This window comes from Tetrao urogallus (assembly GCF_951394365.1).
Source record: "Tetrao urogallus genome assembly, chromosome: 1".
Taxonomy (NCBI): domain Eukaryota; kingdom Metazoa; phylum Chordata; class Aves; order Galliformes; family Phasianidae; genus Tetrao; species Tetrao urogallus.
In genome coordinates this window covers 90,878,087-90,892,324 of record NC_136813.1, presented here as the reverse complement: position 1 = coordinate 90,892,324, position 14,238 = coordinate 90,878,087, and the positions used below count along the sequence as shown (strand labels likewise).

At 39.4% G+C, this 14,238-nt stretch overlaps 1 pseudogene across 1 annotated transcript; it reads right to left on the bottom strand.

The window, feature by feature from the left end:
• Positions 1 to 2,119: 2,119 nt before the first annotated feature.
• On the bottom strand, positions 2,120 to 2,788 carry LOC306954038 (claudin-8 pseudogene; annotated as a pseudogene). The gene has a single exon. The product of its transcript is annotated as a claudin-8 pseudogene (transcript).
• Positions 2,789 to 14,238: the final 11,450 nt, after the last annotated feature.

Genomic DNA, 14,238 nt, shown 5'->3' with positions numbered 1-14,238 from the left:
AGAGGAGGATGAGTAATACGCAATTATCAAATGTTAATGTTAGATGTAAAAAGCGTAGGTTCTCTCTGAAATCAGTCCAAAACACTCAAATAAAGCAGTTTTATCTTTAAACTCTTTGAAAATGCTACAATGACACACCCAGTTCAAATTTGATTTCCAGATCAACCTTCTGATAGTAAAGCACTCAGGATCCCTTAATTAATGTTATAGAAAGCTGCACTTAATTACTTCTTAAGCACTCGTATCTACATAAAGTTGCATTACATTGCATACATCATTATTTAAATCCATTACCTACACATAAATACGCATCAAATTTGCATTGCAAATGTCTTCATCTTCTGCTGGGTTAATCACAAATGTCATATCTAAATCAATCCAAAAACTTCAGTTCTGGCTCACTAATCAAACATTTATTTAAAAAATATATGTATTATAATATACACATACAATAAAATAACAGATGAAGGTATTCCAGGTAATATAAATTATAGTCAAATTCAAGAAAACAATTCCATTGAAATAACTTGTCTGGTCCAGTGAGAGCTGTTGTTAAAGATACTGTGTATACCACATGTACAGCCATCAGCCATCAGGCAACATAAAAAATATATTTTAGCACTAGAAAATCTATGCAGAAATGTCACCTTCAAGATCCATCTGGAATTAATAAGTGCTAATTTGACTCCTCAAGAGATGAGCAGAGCACTTTAAACCTCTTTCCTAGTAACAAGAAATTCCCACTAAAAGATCTGAGCTGGTTGTTGTAAATGTAAATGAGCGTTAGCTAATATGTGTAACACATATCCACATTTGGCCCCATGGTTTCATTTGACTTTCATTTCATGTAGTCAAGTTTATAAAAGGCTTTTTTAATTAAATGTAGCTTTCCATCTTCTTTAAATTGAACCATCAAATGAATATATAGAGGCATTGCTCTGTACAACTTGAAAAGTCATTAAACTCAAGTTTTCAGATACTAGTCAAAGACATAGGAAAAGATCAAACTATGTCATGAAATATCAATGAAATGGTGCCATCCATTACTACTGTGTGAAGACCAAGAAATAGTGTTTTTAAAAGGAATTCTGGAACTCCTTTGGTCACTTAACAGTATTGTGACATGCCTGCTTTTAGAAGCATGTTCTAAGGTTCATCTGTGAAAAAGCACAACTGAAAATATTGTTGAATTCTGCACAATGGACAAACAGGAACCAGGTTACTCAGCTCACGTTTTAAGATAAGTTTTGTAAACATAAAGCAGTCAGAACAACATCAGGACTTGTTTTTTGCAGGCATGATATAAGATGTAGGCAGGAACTCTTGATCTTCCAGCAAGCAAGTGGGGATTGCACATTTAGATTTGCCTGGCTTCTTTAATTACACTTCACATAATCACAGAGCTTTAAAGTGCATGAAGACAGATACTCTGTCCTGCATTTTGTAGAAGAGAAGAACCCCTTGAAGATGGGACGTACCAGGCAACAGAAAATTAATACATTCGTGACAAAGTCTGGTGAAGTGAATACAAATTTTATTATTCCATGAGATGAATTCTGTGCACTGCAGAAGATGTAGGAAGGATATATCAGCTCCACAAGTGTCTGTGAAACCCACAGTCAATCAAAGGTCTCTGACAAGGGAGCATTTGAGTGCTAGTACTGGAAATAAGATTACTGGGGGCTTTTCCATTCATTCAATGACTTTTTCCACCATGCTGCCAAATCCATGCTTCTCATCACTGTTGTAGATCAGTCCTTACAAAGACTTTACCTTAAAGTAAAATGCACTGCTCCCTTTGCCTGTCATGGTCTTGGGGATGGGCAATGGTACCATTGTTCAGTAGCTGCCTGACTTCCAGCCCAACCGTACTGTTAGTCTTTTACAAGGGATTCCTGACAGCTGTTTTTTCTTTCCATGCCAGTGAGATTTTTCTTTTGAGGTCTAACATGCCCATGCAATAACATTTCCTACAAGCACGTTAGAGAGCAAAGAAGTGTGTCAGTGGTAAATAGCAAATCAAAAAAATAGTTCATCTATTACAGACTCACAGTTTAATCAGGCACTGAAGTCAGTTGGGATGTATCAAAACACTAAGTCAAAAGATTCCATGTAGCCACTACACGTATGCCTGCATGCTTAGCAGTGTCCCTCCTGCCGTGTTAGGTTTGTGCAATCTGTGATGAGGAAGTGAAGGATACCTAGATTTTGGGGTTGTTCCAGCCCAGCACCAGAAGCTACAGTACATTGCTCCCGCCATGACAAGAAATGCAGCGCTCACCCAGCCCACGTAGAGAGCAGCTCCTAGTTCTCGCTTCAATGGCGTAGGAACTTTTGCATCGTAGAAGTCATGAATGATGCTGCCACCAGTCCAGGACACAGGGATCAGAACAAGGACACCCGTCACAAGAAAGGCAACTCCAGCTGCTAACATGAAGATACTGATGCCCTGGGGATCCTCCTTGGTCCAGTGAGTGTACTTCACACCAACAATGGCCATCAAAAAGGCAATGATTGACAGGAGCACTGCAGTGCACATGAGGGCTCTGAACGCCTCTAAGGGTGGGGGAAGAGCCAGGATAGAGTCATAGAACTTGCACTGTAGCCTGATGCCCATCTGGCTGATGCAGTCCATCCACAGTCCTTCCCAGATAGTCTCAAACACCACGATGTTACTGTCAATGTGGGCAGAAACTCTCCATTGTGGCATAGCTGTAGCTGCCAAAGTCCCGACCATGCCCACGCCTCCAAATATTAGACCAATGATTTGCAGTGCACAGCAAGCCATGCTTCTTCTGAAAAAGGCACCTCAAGCAAGGGGGCCTAGCAAGTCTTCCAAAAGCACTCTTTCACTGAAGAAATATGAAGCATGGGAGAGAATACTTTCTCCTGTTGTTTCCTCATACGGTAAGATGCTGATTTTTTTCTGCTGCTGCTCTCTCCAGTAGGAGGTTCAAACAGGTGGAAATCTATTTCTGACTGGCTAAAAGAACCTGCTATTTATTTGCTTTGAAATCCCCTTTGACTAAAACGCCTACCCATCAAGCCTAACGAGTTTCCAGCCAATGGAACACTAGGGAGGGGTTGATTTTACTGCTGCTTATGCGTATTGTGTCAGTAGTGATTTTATAATTAAGTGCCAGGGATTCACTTAAAAGCACCCCATTGCAGGGCTAATAATTTCTTAACTGCAAGATTGCAGCTATGTTGAAATTCAGTGCAGAAAGTTTGAACTTGCCTCTTCAAATGTTATGTAAAATAGATCATTACAGTTGTTCTTATGACAAAAGTTTAACTTGGAGTGGGGCTTACCTTCTAAGTACTACAGCCCTGGGAAAACACCTGATGTATGTTATTTAATCTATCTGGGAGTTACTTGGTATACCTCTTTAATGCAGATTCCTTATTTTGATCAAACACAAAATTATAATCGCAATATTAGGCAGGTACAGGAAAGTCAAGTAATCCAATCAACATCAAAGTTTTACTCTACCAGCTGCATAATTCACAAGTATGACAAAATACCTGTCAGAGTTTCACAGCTTTTTCTTTTGAATCCAGGAGAAAAGGTCACTACTAGGAAATAAACCTCTATCAGGATAACTCCACGTTAGGATAGCATTAGGATGGCGTTGTTATTATTTTCTATTGTAGTAGTCTTCTCCAAGTAATAACTGTACAATTCAAAAAGGATGAACTTTTCTTTCAGCATAAAATGCACCTTGAAAGAAGTCAGTGATCCCTCCCACAAAGCATTTATCTCAGCTTGCACAGATAGATACAAGCCTGGACAAAAATATATGCTGTAGACTAATTTGCCTTGGGCAAGTTAGAAATAACTTCTCCATTATGGTTTTGTTTTTTTTTTACTTTCTTCTCCCTGCCTTGAGATAATATTATATGATGACATCTCCTGGGTGTTGTTAAAATAGAGGTATTTCTGATTACCCCAGCTCTTTGAACCAATGGGTCTAGTTAAAAAATACTTCAGCTAAAGACAATGAAGGCCTCTGAAAGTGCTGGCTAAGAAAGGCAGAGTTTTAGATTGCTTGCATGTTTTTTGTTATGAGTTGTGTGTTCAGAAATATCAAACATTGCTCTTGATGGTATTAATTTAGTTACAGCCTTAGGTGTCCACAGAATAAATTCAAAGCAAAGGAAAAAGTGAATATAAACCACTCACATCCCACAACATCCCTTTTTTCCTACAGTAACTATCTGTAAGGAAGGACTGTCAGGTAGCACAAGTTGTATAATATAATATTACAAGTCCATGTGAAAATACTCCCAAGATCTCTGAGTAATTCATTTTTATCTTCATGTTTACCATAGGGAATTTGGGAGAAAAAAAATGTCCGCAGCTAAGATGTCAAAAGTAACCTTTAGAAATCAAATATGTTCTTGAATTTGTTTTTATAGAGATAAATATTGCATCGCTTTTCTGAATCTTGTGTTGAAGAATAGGTAAGGGATTTTGCTTGACATTGAGATTAAACCCAAAGTCATAGGTACATACATGTCTAAAAGAAGCTCCTCTATCTGGCAAGAGAATATTTACTTAGAAGCAGACTGATTGAATACAAGACCTGTGCTATATAATTTGAGTCCAGTTTCCTTTCAGCTTGTGGAGTATTTTAACCTCTAAATTATCAAGACTATATTATGTCTTGTTATTTTAATGTCAAAAAAGAAAAAGATCTTATGGAAAAAACTCTTGCAAGTAGCTTTTTTTTTTAAAAAAAAAAAAAGAAAAAGAAAAAAGAAAAACCCTTCTTGCAGCATTTTCAGGTAACCAGCTCTTGAAGGGATATAAAACTGAATGACTGACTTTGCCTAATGCCCTGAAGCTGGTTATCTGACTGCCTTATCTAGCAGGATTTCTCTGAAATCTTTTTTTCCTTACATGACTCTGGGAGGGTCAGCCATTGAGGTCATGCATAAAATTACACTTTGAGACAGCCAGGGTATGGTTTGTATGGAAAATAAATCACAGAATTGTAGAAGCATAGGATGGCTTGGGTTGGAAGGCACATCAAAGACCATATAGTTCCTACTTCCTCACTCTCAAAAATACTATAAAAAGGCATAACATATTGACTGTGTGGCAATATATCCAGGGAGTGATAAATTAATGAGTGACTTTTTTGATGTCTAATTGGAAGTGGTACCTATGGTGACTGACATCTGGATGTAAGTGTCAGGAACACCCAGGCTACAGTGCCGTGTGTACTGCCAGAATGGTTCTTGTTATTGAAACCTGAGGGGAAGGAATCAGGAAAGGAAAACCAATAATTGGTGGTTTTGAAATTTGAAGACAAATCAGAAATAAAAATGAGTCTCGAGAGACAGGCTGAAAAAGAAATCCAAAGAATAATAACGCTATATTGGAAACTTATAAGTACTGAGAAAACCACTCAGCCTATTAAATGGCAAGGAGTGCCTGGATTTGCTGATCACTGGAATATTTGTCCATGTTTGATTAGCCTGGAGGGAGCTCTTACTTGCATACCCTAGGGAATTGTACCACTATTTAGAGACTCATCCTAACTCTAAGAAAGAAACTCTTACTTGGCTGAGTTACTTCAAAATCACTCTGAACAGCAGACATCTCTTGAAGTAGAAATTAAATATGTGCATGTATGGTGGGTATGGCAGATACAGTGGCACTAGTGTCAGATGAGCAGAAACAAAAGGAAAATCCCATTTCCACCTGTCTAGACTCTCCATTCTCTGTGCATCATTTGTGTATTTCTTATATGTATCATCCTTCTGTTACGCTGTTGGCATTCTTACTTGCCTCAAGATGAGAACACCAGTTCTTATGCAAATGTGTATATCCCAAGATTTGCCTTCAAAGTAGAAAATAGACAATGGAGGAAGCATGTAGGCTTTACATTTAATCTTTCCCTGGATCTTTGTTCAGATTTACATCTTCTCCTCCCTTTAAATCAGGAAGTTCATTTGAATCATTTCCTGGGGGAGTACCTTCCATTCCTCCCTAGGTTTTACAATGCTGATGCCACCTGAAATAGAGGAAGTAGAGCGTTTCCAGTACAGAAAATTAACAGAACCTGTCAACGATCCCCAGTGCTTAATTAATTGTAGGCATCAATAATGTAAGCACTTCGTTGCCTCCCAGAAAGGTTTTCTTCCTCTTTGTAGTTCTTCTATGTATATTGAATCTTACAGTTCTGATACATGAACAGACAACTCTGTACAGTGCATATAAATATGTTATCCTTGTTTACAGGTGCAACTATAATGTACATAGTTCATCAAGAGTTCAGGTCAAGAATAGACAGGTTGGCTATGCTACAAGCTGATGAATTTAATTCAAGGTTCAGCAACATTTCTGACACAGACTAATAGATATATTTATCTAAAGCATACTTTAGCAACTACTGGGAGTTATAGGTAAGGCCACACTGATCTCACTCATCCCATATAAGAAAAATCTCCATTGAGTGTGCAACAAATAGGTAGATCTGTTTTGGAATCATGATGCAACCATACTTAAGGTACTGGTTCCATTACTTTCTATGGTGTTTTGATTCACTACTGTATTTTAAGACTACTGATAAAGTAATGGTTGCCTTGTTTCAGTTTTAATGTAATGGACTTAAGGCAGTAGAACCCTTCCAATAAGTGCTCACTTTAATAATGCTGCCTGCACATACGTTAAAAGCTGAAGGCTCATCTTGTTCCCTCTCTCATCAAGAGTGGCACGTTTTGCAGTGAGAAAAGCATCTGATCTGTGTAGCTTGGGAAGGGATTTCCTCCAGGCGCATGACCGGCTCTGTATTTGGAGTGCCAACATCTAACTCTAGCTTTGAGGCACCCCGTGACTGACAGCTGAATTGAAAAAAAAAAAAAACCTGTTTGTTTTTGCTCATCTTCCTCAGCACGTCTGAAATTCACAGCCTGGCAGAACTGCCAAAGTCTTAATGATATTCTGTGTAATGATATTCTGTCTGAGGAAGCCTGACTCCTGGACACTGAATGAACTTGAGCTCTGTATAATAAAACCCTTCAGTAATAAAATATTAAATACTCCTTTGAGTATTTAATCCATCCAAACTGCTCCAGGCTTTACAAGGTATTTGTCACCTCAATGGTTATGTGCAAGGAGCAGCCATCCTGAGAGAAATAGAACATGCCAGAAAATACGCAATCATTCTGTGCTGCTTAATGACAGGACCTCAAAGCTATCCTCTAGAAAATATCTGGGGGGCATTTTATTGCTTAGTTGACATCAGACTGTTGGAAATATAGCAGTGGCAAATCTCAAGGTAGTATTGATTGTTTTCATAAGGGTTAGCAGCAGGGTGTACAGTTAGGCTATTACTTGATGCAGCCCAGGGGACCTCCTTTATTTAAATGATTTACTCCAGTGGAATAAAAGAGAAGGATAAGTTATATTATGGCAGCAATGGCCTAAAGATAGATGAGTGGCAAGGCTTGTAGAAAGAGGTAGCTTTTAGGAGACTGCTTGATACAGTTACAAACAAGATCACTGGTTAGAATCCCAAGAAAGTTTGCTTTTGGAGCACTGCATTTTTGACCTGGGTTTCCAACAACTAAGCAATGCAGCAAAGTAAACAAGTCTCAAACTTTTAAGAATAGGACTTTTTGTTCCACATTCCTCAATTATAATTTGGGCTTCTCCCTGTATGGTGTATACAGTATAGTCCTCCCATGCATATATAATCCTCACTTTTTGCCCTCTCAAAAACCCTACCTCTGGAATGAAAATAAACACATGGTTAATTGCCTTACAAAACAAGCCCTAGCATGACAAGTTCCACTGCTTCTAGCCCCAACTTTGTGCCCAGTGATAGCACCTGACTTGGCATCTCAGCCCACTGCATCACCATCCTACACTTCTACTCTCTCTTCTTTCTATCTCTCTCCAAATCCAGAACCCTTTATCAAACATCTGTGATGTTCCCATGACTCCTTCCTCGTGAGTCTTCCCAGGGGATTCACCTCTTCTCCGGAACATCCTGGTTGACTTTCCACAACTGGCAAGATCAGTGCCCCCTGGGAAGGAGCAGCACAGCCCTGCCTGTTGGTCTGCATAGGTAACACAGCTCACGTTCCAGTTTAGCTCAGTTCCCCATCAAACAGGGGGAATGCAGAGCAGAAGTGAAGCTCTGCCTAGCCAACCAGTTGCTCCAGCACTCACTCTTCCTGGAAGCCATAAATCACTTTGAATTTGTAGCGGCACAGAAACCAAAGCAGACGTATTTTGCAGGAAGTGATTGATTTTTGTCACATGATCTCAGAACATCCTCTCCAGTACTGTAAACCATTGCAGCCCCAAGGATGCACCCCTACCACTGCAATTTTGCACACTTATTTATCTCCATGGGGCTGAAGCGTCTCTGTACAGTGACAGCTTCACAGAGAAGGTATTTGGTAGAATAGAAGAAGAGAAAAGTTAACCAGCAAAGAAAATGTATCAAAGAGGTCAGAAATTTTAAGGGGAAAATGAAACTCAACTCAATAAAATCAATCAAGGTAAAGCTTTATAAAAAGTAAAAGAAAAAGGTGCTATGGGCATACAAGCTGAACAGCAAAATAAGAGACACAGTAGGGTGTACGAGTCTAAGAAAGGTATTTATATTCTCTTTGTGTTTAGGTTGCAATAAGGACATAGAATGAGAACATAACAGAACTGCTGTACTGTATCCACGGTAAGCAAAACATTTCAAATCTTTACGAGCATAAATTGAAGAAAGACAGTGATTTCCACTGAAGGAAATATGTGTGCAGTTCCAAATATGATAGCTAGGACTGTCAGTATATGTGTCAAATCAGAAGAGATATTGTGTCCGGAGAACAGTGAAATAAATGGAATGAATGGGGAGGTGGAAAACCCTGTGCACAACTAGATATCCATTAGTCAGAATGTAATTGCATGATATGATTTAAAATCCATTAAGAAAAAAAAGGAAAAAGTATCTGGAAGTAAATAGGAAATTAAATAAAATACAGAGACTTAGCAAAAAATAGATTCATTTTTGTTTGATAACATTTTCTACAAAATAGAAGTTGAGAAAATCTAATCCAGTTGGATCTTATTAAAGTATCTGACACAGTGGTGGGAAATGAACAGAGACGCTGAAGGATCGGAGAAGAGTAAAATTAATGCAATATGTATAGAGAAGCTACCAGTGAGTAAAACAACAAAAGGATGTGTCGGAAGAACTGCCGCATTTCTATTTCTGAATGCTGCCTTCTGTTACTGGTGGAGCCAAGGATTTCTCTAGGGTGTCATATTATTAACCTCAGGTATCTGGCAGTAAAAGAGGAACTGCAGTAGGAAATTTGCATTCAACTCTGAGTTGGTCAATGTACTCTCAATAATTAAGTCCCCCAATACAGGGAAGCTCATGATCTCGAGGCCTGAAGTAACAGAATTGAAATGCATTTAATATATCCAAATACAGCATTTGGGTGTTTTTTTTTTGTGTGTCAACAATCTACTTATGATAACCTGCAATAATTGCATTCACTGAGTTCAACAGTGACAAGTCTTCCTCTGGGACACTTTGTCCAGTTTTGGCCATCAAACTTACAGAAAGAGGTGAAGCAGCCAAAACTAAGTAGATGAACAAGAATGAGGAGAGATTTAACATACATGCCAGTGAAGAAAAAGTTAGAGATTGTTAAGTTAAGCAAGAGAAGTTCAAGAGGTCAGACATAACAGTCCTGAAAGATGGAACAGTCTGCCTGCTTTAGAGGAAAGCAGTAAGCTGTTTTCATTGCCTTCTGCTGGTGGGATAGGAAATAATGGAGCAGCCCTAGCTTTCAATGGGTAGATTTTATTTAAGCTTAATGAAAACTTTTTTTAATGAAAATGATAACCAATAGATTGCTAAAGACACAGCAGTGTAGTCATCTCTAGACATTTTTATTGCATAAACACATTTGGTAATACTTTTGGCACAGCTATTTACTGAGAAAAGCAATGGGCTGGTTTACGGCTCTCTCCTGTTGTACCTATGTATGGGACTGTTCTCACTAATGAAAGGAACTAATGGTGCTAATGGGACTCTCAGTTGTACCCAGGTAAAGTAGTTGGTTAGTAAGTCTTCTCGTTTTTCAAGCAACAAATATTTAGGACTGCCATAGGGCAATGGGCAGAAACTGAAACACGGGAAGTTCCACTCTACAAACACCTGGAAGAGCTTATTTACTTTGATAATGATGGAGCACTGGAACAGGCTGCCCAGAGTGGTGGTGGAGTCTTCTCTGGAGATATTAAAGACTTTCCTGGATACTTTCCCGTGTGACCTGATGTAGGGAACTGTTTTAGCATGGGGGCTGATCTCCAGAGGTCCCTTCCAACCCATACAATTCTGTCATTCTGTGATTCTGTGAAGACTTATCAGAAAGATGTTGTGATCACCAGCTTCACAGGGCAGTGGGAGAAGTGGGGAAGCAGCATGGTGTGCAGGGCAGTTGGCTATTTTCACCAGGTGAAAGCTTCATGATGGAGACATGGAGAAAACTCAAGGGCTGTAAGCATCCAGACTGCAAAAGGGAGGAGGAATTGATTGAGGTATTTAGTTTAGGTTCTCAATTCTGCTCTGCAATGTAATACTATGGTAGTGGTAGACATGTCTCTGTAAGGACTGGTGCTACCAGCTGGAGTTGCCTACATTGCCCTTCCTCCAGGAAGCTCAGCAGGAAGGGAGAGCTGTGCATCATGCCTCACTCTCAGAAATCCTGCTGTACCTGCTAAAGATGCTCTGAGCACTAGAGACTGGAAATGGAGACAATATCCTCCAAGCATTATTGTCTGCTGGCACTGATCTTCTACTGTTGTGTAGGCACCTGCTTCTGGTGGTGTCAGTTGCAGGTCTCCGTGATGATGCAGGAAGGCCATTTAAATATTTCGCTAATGAGCTTTCTTGGCTGTAAGACCCAGGATTATGTGGACTCTCCTACTCTACCCAGGTCGAGGTTATTCTGCTCATCTACTCTACTCTCATGAGACCCCACCTGGAGTTCTGCATTCAGTTCTGGGGCCTTCAGCACAAGAAGGACATGGTGCTGTTGGAACAGGTTCAGAGGAGAGCCACAAAGATGACCAGAGAGCTGGAGCACGTCTGTTATGGGGACAGGCTGAGGGAGCTGGTGTTCTTCAGCCTAGAAAAAAGAAGACTCTGGAGGGACCTGAAAGAAGCAGACAAATCCATTATGTGCAGCTGGCCTTAATAGATTTGCAGATATGTGATAACATCATGCATCAGGTGATTTGTTCTCATATACAGATGTGAAACCACTTAAGACAAGAGCTCAGTTGCATCCAGGCCCTCCTGAAACGATGGCTCCACAGCCACCTGTGTGCTCAGCACCTCATTGCCTAGCACTAGTGAGGGTAGTGCCTAGAAGTGCAGACAGCAGCTCTGCCCTCCAGTCCTTCACAACAGTTGCAGCAGCAGGAGGAGAATTTCCAAAGAGGCCCATTAGAAATGAAAGCCCAGTTACTGAATGACAGAGCAGTGATTGAAATCTTGAGCCTTCACCCAGGTGAAATTTAACAGAGCGTTCCTCCCCTCTGGCCTCCTAGTTGTGCAGTCATTGCTACAGCAGAGAGGACATCTGGTGGACCTGGCAAGGCTCCACATCCATTTCACACTGCAGGAACGCTCACAATATCTCCAAGTGCGGGATAAAGGTGAACAAGTTACCAGACCTTCCTTTCATGCATGGAGGTAAAGTTCCTTATTTCCCAAATAATTTCTCTTGTTTGTAACCAAAAACATGAATTCCAAGTTGCAGGATTCCATACTGGGAAAATGATAGTTGCAGGCAGTTGACTAGTTCTGGGATATAATGCCTTGTGTGGCACCCTCTGCTCAGATCTCTCCGGGCTCACTCAGTGCATAAATCTGAGAGAGGTGAGCTCCATTTAAAAGTGAAGCTTTGATTTCAGTGTTCTTGAAGATATGGCATGCAGGTAAGGCATAATTTAAAGGAAATTGTTGGAGGTACATTAGAAGTAATTAAGGGAGATAGTGTCCTACTAAGGTGGATATTTTGCAGCCAATATAGGATGAGTATTGTGAAATCTTTGAGATTCTCACAGTTCATCGGATCTGTGTTTCTGTTTATCCTAGGGATACTTTTAGAAATCTTCTTGCATCTTCTTTTGTGTTTTTACAACATCATTGTGTGCTTTACCAGGAACTGATAAAACTATCCAATGTGTAGCAGTGGTGTTCAATATTCACAAGGCTTTTACAAAGATGTCACACTTATCTCACTTTCCACTGAAGCTTTCCTCAGACAGTTAGATTAATACTGTATGAATCACTCTGTGTTTTGACAGCAGAGATAACTACAGTGCAGCTGTACATACGAATGTAGTTCTCTAAGTGAGATCTTGCACCTACTTTTTAGAGGGTTGAACTAAACAAGTGGCTTTATTGCAGACACTGTTATAAATCCTACAAGTTCGTGTAGGATCCTCCACTCTCTTTTCCCCCCAGAAAACAGACTGGATGTGGGTATAAATATTAATGAAGGAATATGAAGGAAATATAACTAGATACTGCTATATTACACAAAAAGTTCATGAACATTACACGTGTACATATTTAGAAATAATTTGCTCAAAAATAAGGAGAAAAAATAAAGTTACATACACAAGTACATAGAATCATTAAGATTGGAAAAGACCTCTCAGATCCCCCAGTCCAACCACCAGCCCACCCCCCCCATGCCCACTGCCCACGTCCCTCAGTGCCACATCCACACGGCTCCTGAACACCTCCAGGGACGGTGACTGCACCACCTCCCTGGGCAGCCTGTATCACTGCAGCACTGCTCTTGCTGAACAGAAATTTTTCCTAATATCCAACTTGAACTTCCCCTGAATAGCTTAATATGCATCTTACAAACACTATAAAAAGACAGTTTTAGAGTAGCGTGCAGATTATTTTTTCTAGCTTGCTCAGAGTTGCATTTTATGAAGTGAAGAATCTGATTCTGAATTTTCATGTAGTAATAGTCTAAGGAATTTACAAGAGAATTACAGATCACATCATAAACTTTCTACAAAATATTTAAAATAATAGTCAATCACACTTGAGAGCAAAATGTTGTTCTCATTAAACACCGCAAATTGAATTGTGTCATCAGTAAAGTCAAAGGCAAAATGCTATTAATTTCCATGGGCCTGGGGTTACAAGATTCTATTAAAAATATTATCACTATTGATTAATTTGGGTCATTTATTAAATTAATTTGTATGGAACTGCATTTATTTTTCTGTAGGTTTAGTTTCATTACATTGTTCTTTATCATGGGTACATGATCTTGTTATTAAAAATATTGTTGAGCTTGTTCTGGTGTCAACTTTGAGAAAATATTATCACTTTTTATACTCTTTTGCCTATAAACCATGCCGGTACAAGTGGATCTCAGCAAAAATATGGATTTGACTAACCAAAAGATCATTTTTTAAAGGCATATATTTCATAGCATCCTGTGGCAGCTAGCCAACACAGTGCTTGTGACCTGTGCAATATTGCAAAATGTTGTGAGTTACATGGAGTTTGCAAGCGAAAGCTGTCACTTCTAAAGAGAAGGATGTGAATGAGTTCAACCTTTATGGATTACAAAAGAAATAGTAACTTTCACCAAAATGATGGTATTTAGAATGAATATAGGGTTATATTCGTTCTCTGAAATAAGGGGTATTTTTCATGTATTTCAGCTTACCTTCCTCTGATAAATAAATTCCTCATGAAACTCTCCATCAAACCCACAGTAAATCAATCTGTTAGTGAACACTTTTCTTTTAAACCATTGTTATCTTGTCTTTATTCACTGTTATCCCATCTTTCCCAGGAAAGAAAAAAAGTGGAATTATCTGCTCAGCTCCCCTTTTCTTTGCAGTAGGGCGGTATTTCATATCACCATGGAACTTTCATTTTTATTTTACGCACAAAATGCAACCCAAAGCAAAACCACACAACCCCAAAGCTATTCCAAATGAATATGAGATAGCATTAAACAGTCACCTTCCCATGTGGTACAACTGTCCCATGCCGGAGCATTACCCCAGCAGAGACCACTGGGGGTTTCTCCAAAATGCATCGACCACAGCAGCATTTACAGAACAGGAGGCAAAGGCAGCTTTCATTGAAATCCATCCAGATACACTGAATGCGTAAAAAAATGTTCAAAGAAAAGTAATAAGAAGGAAAAGTCTGGAGGCAT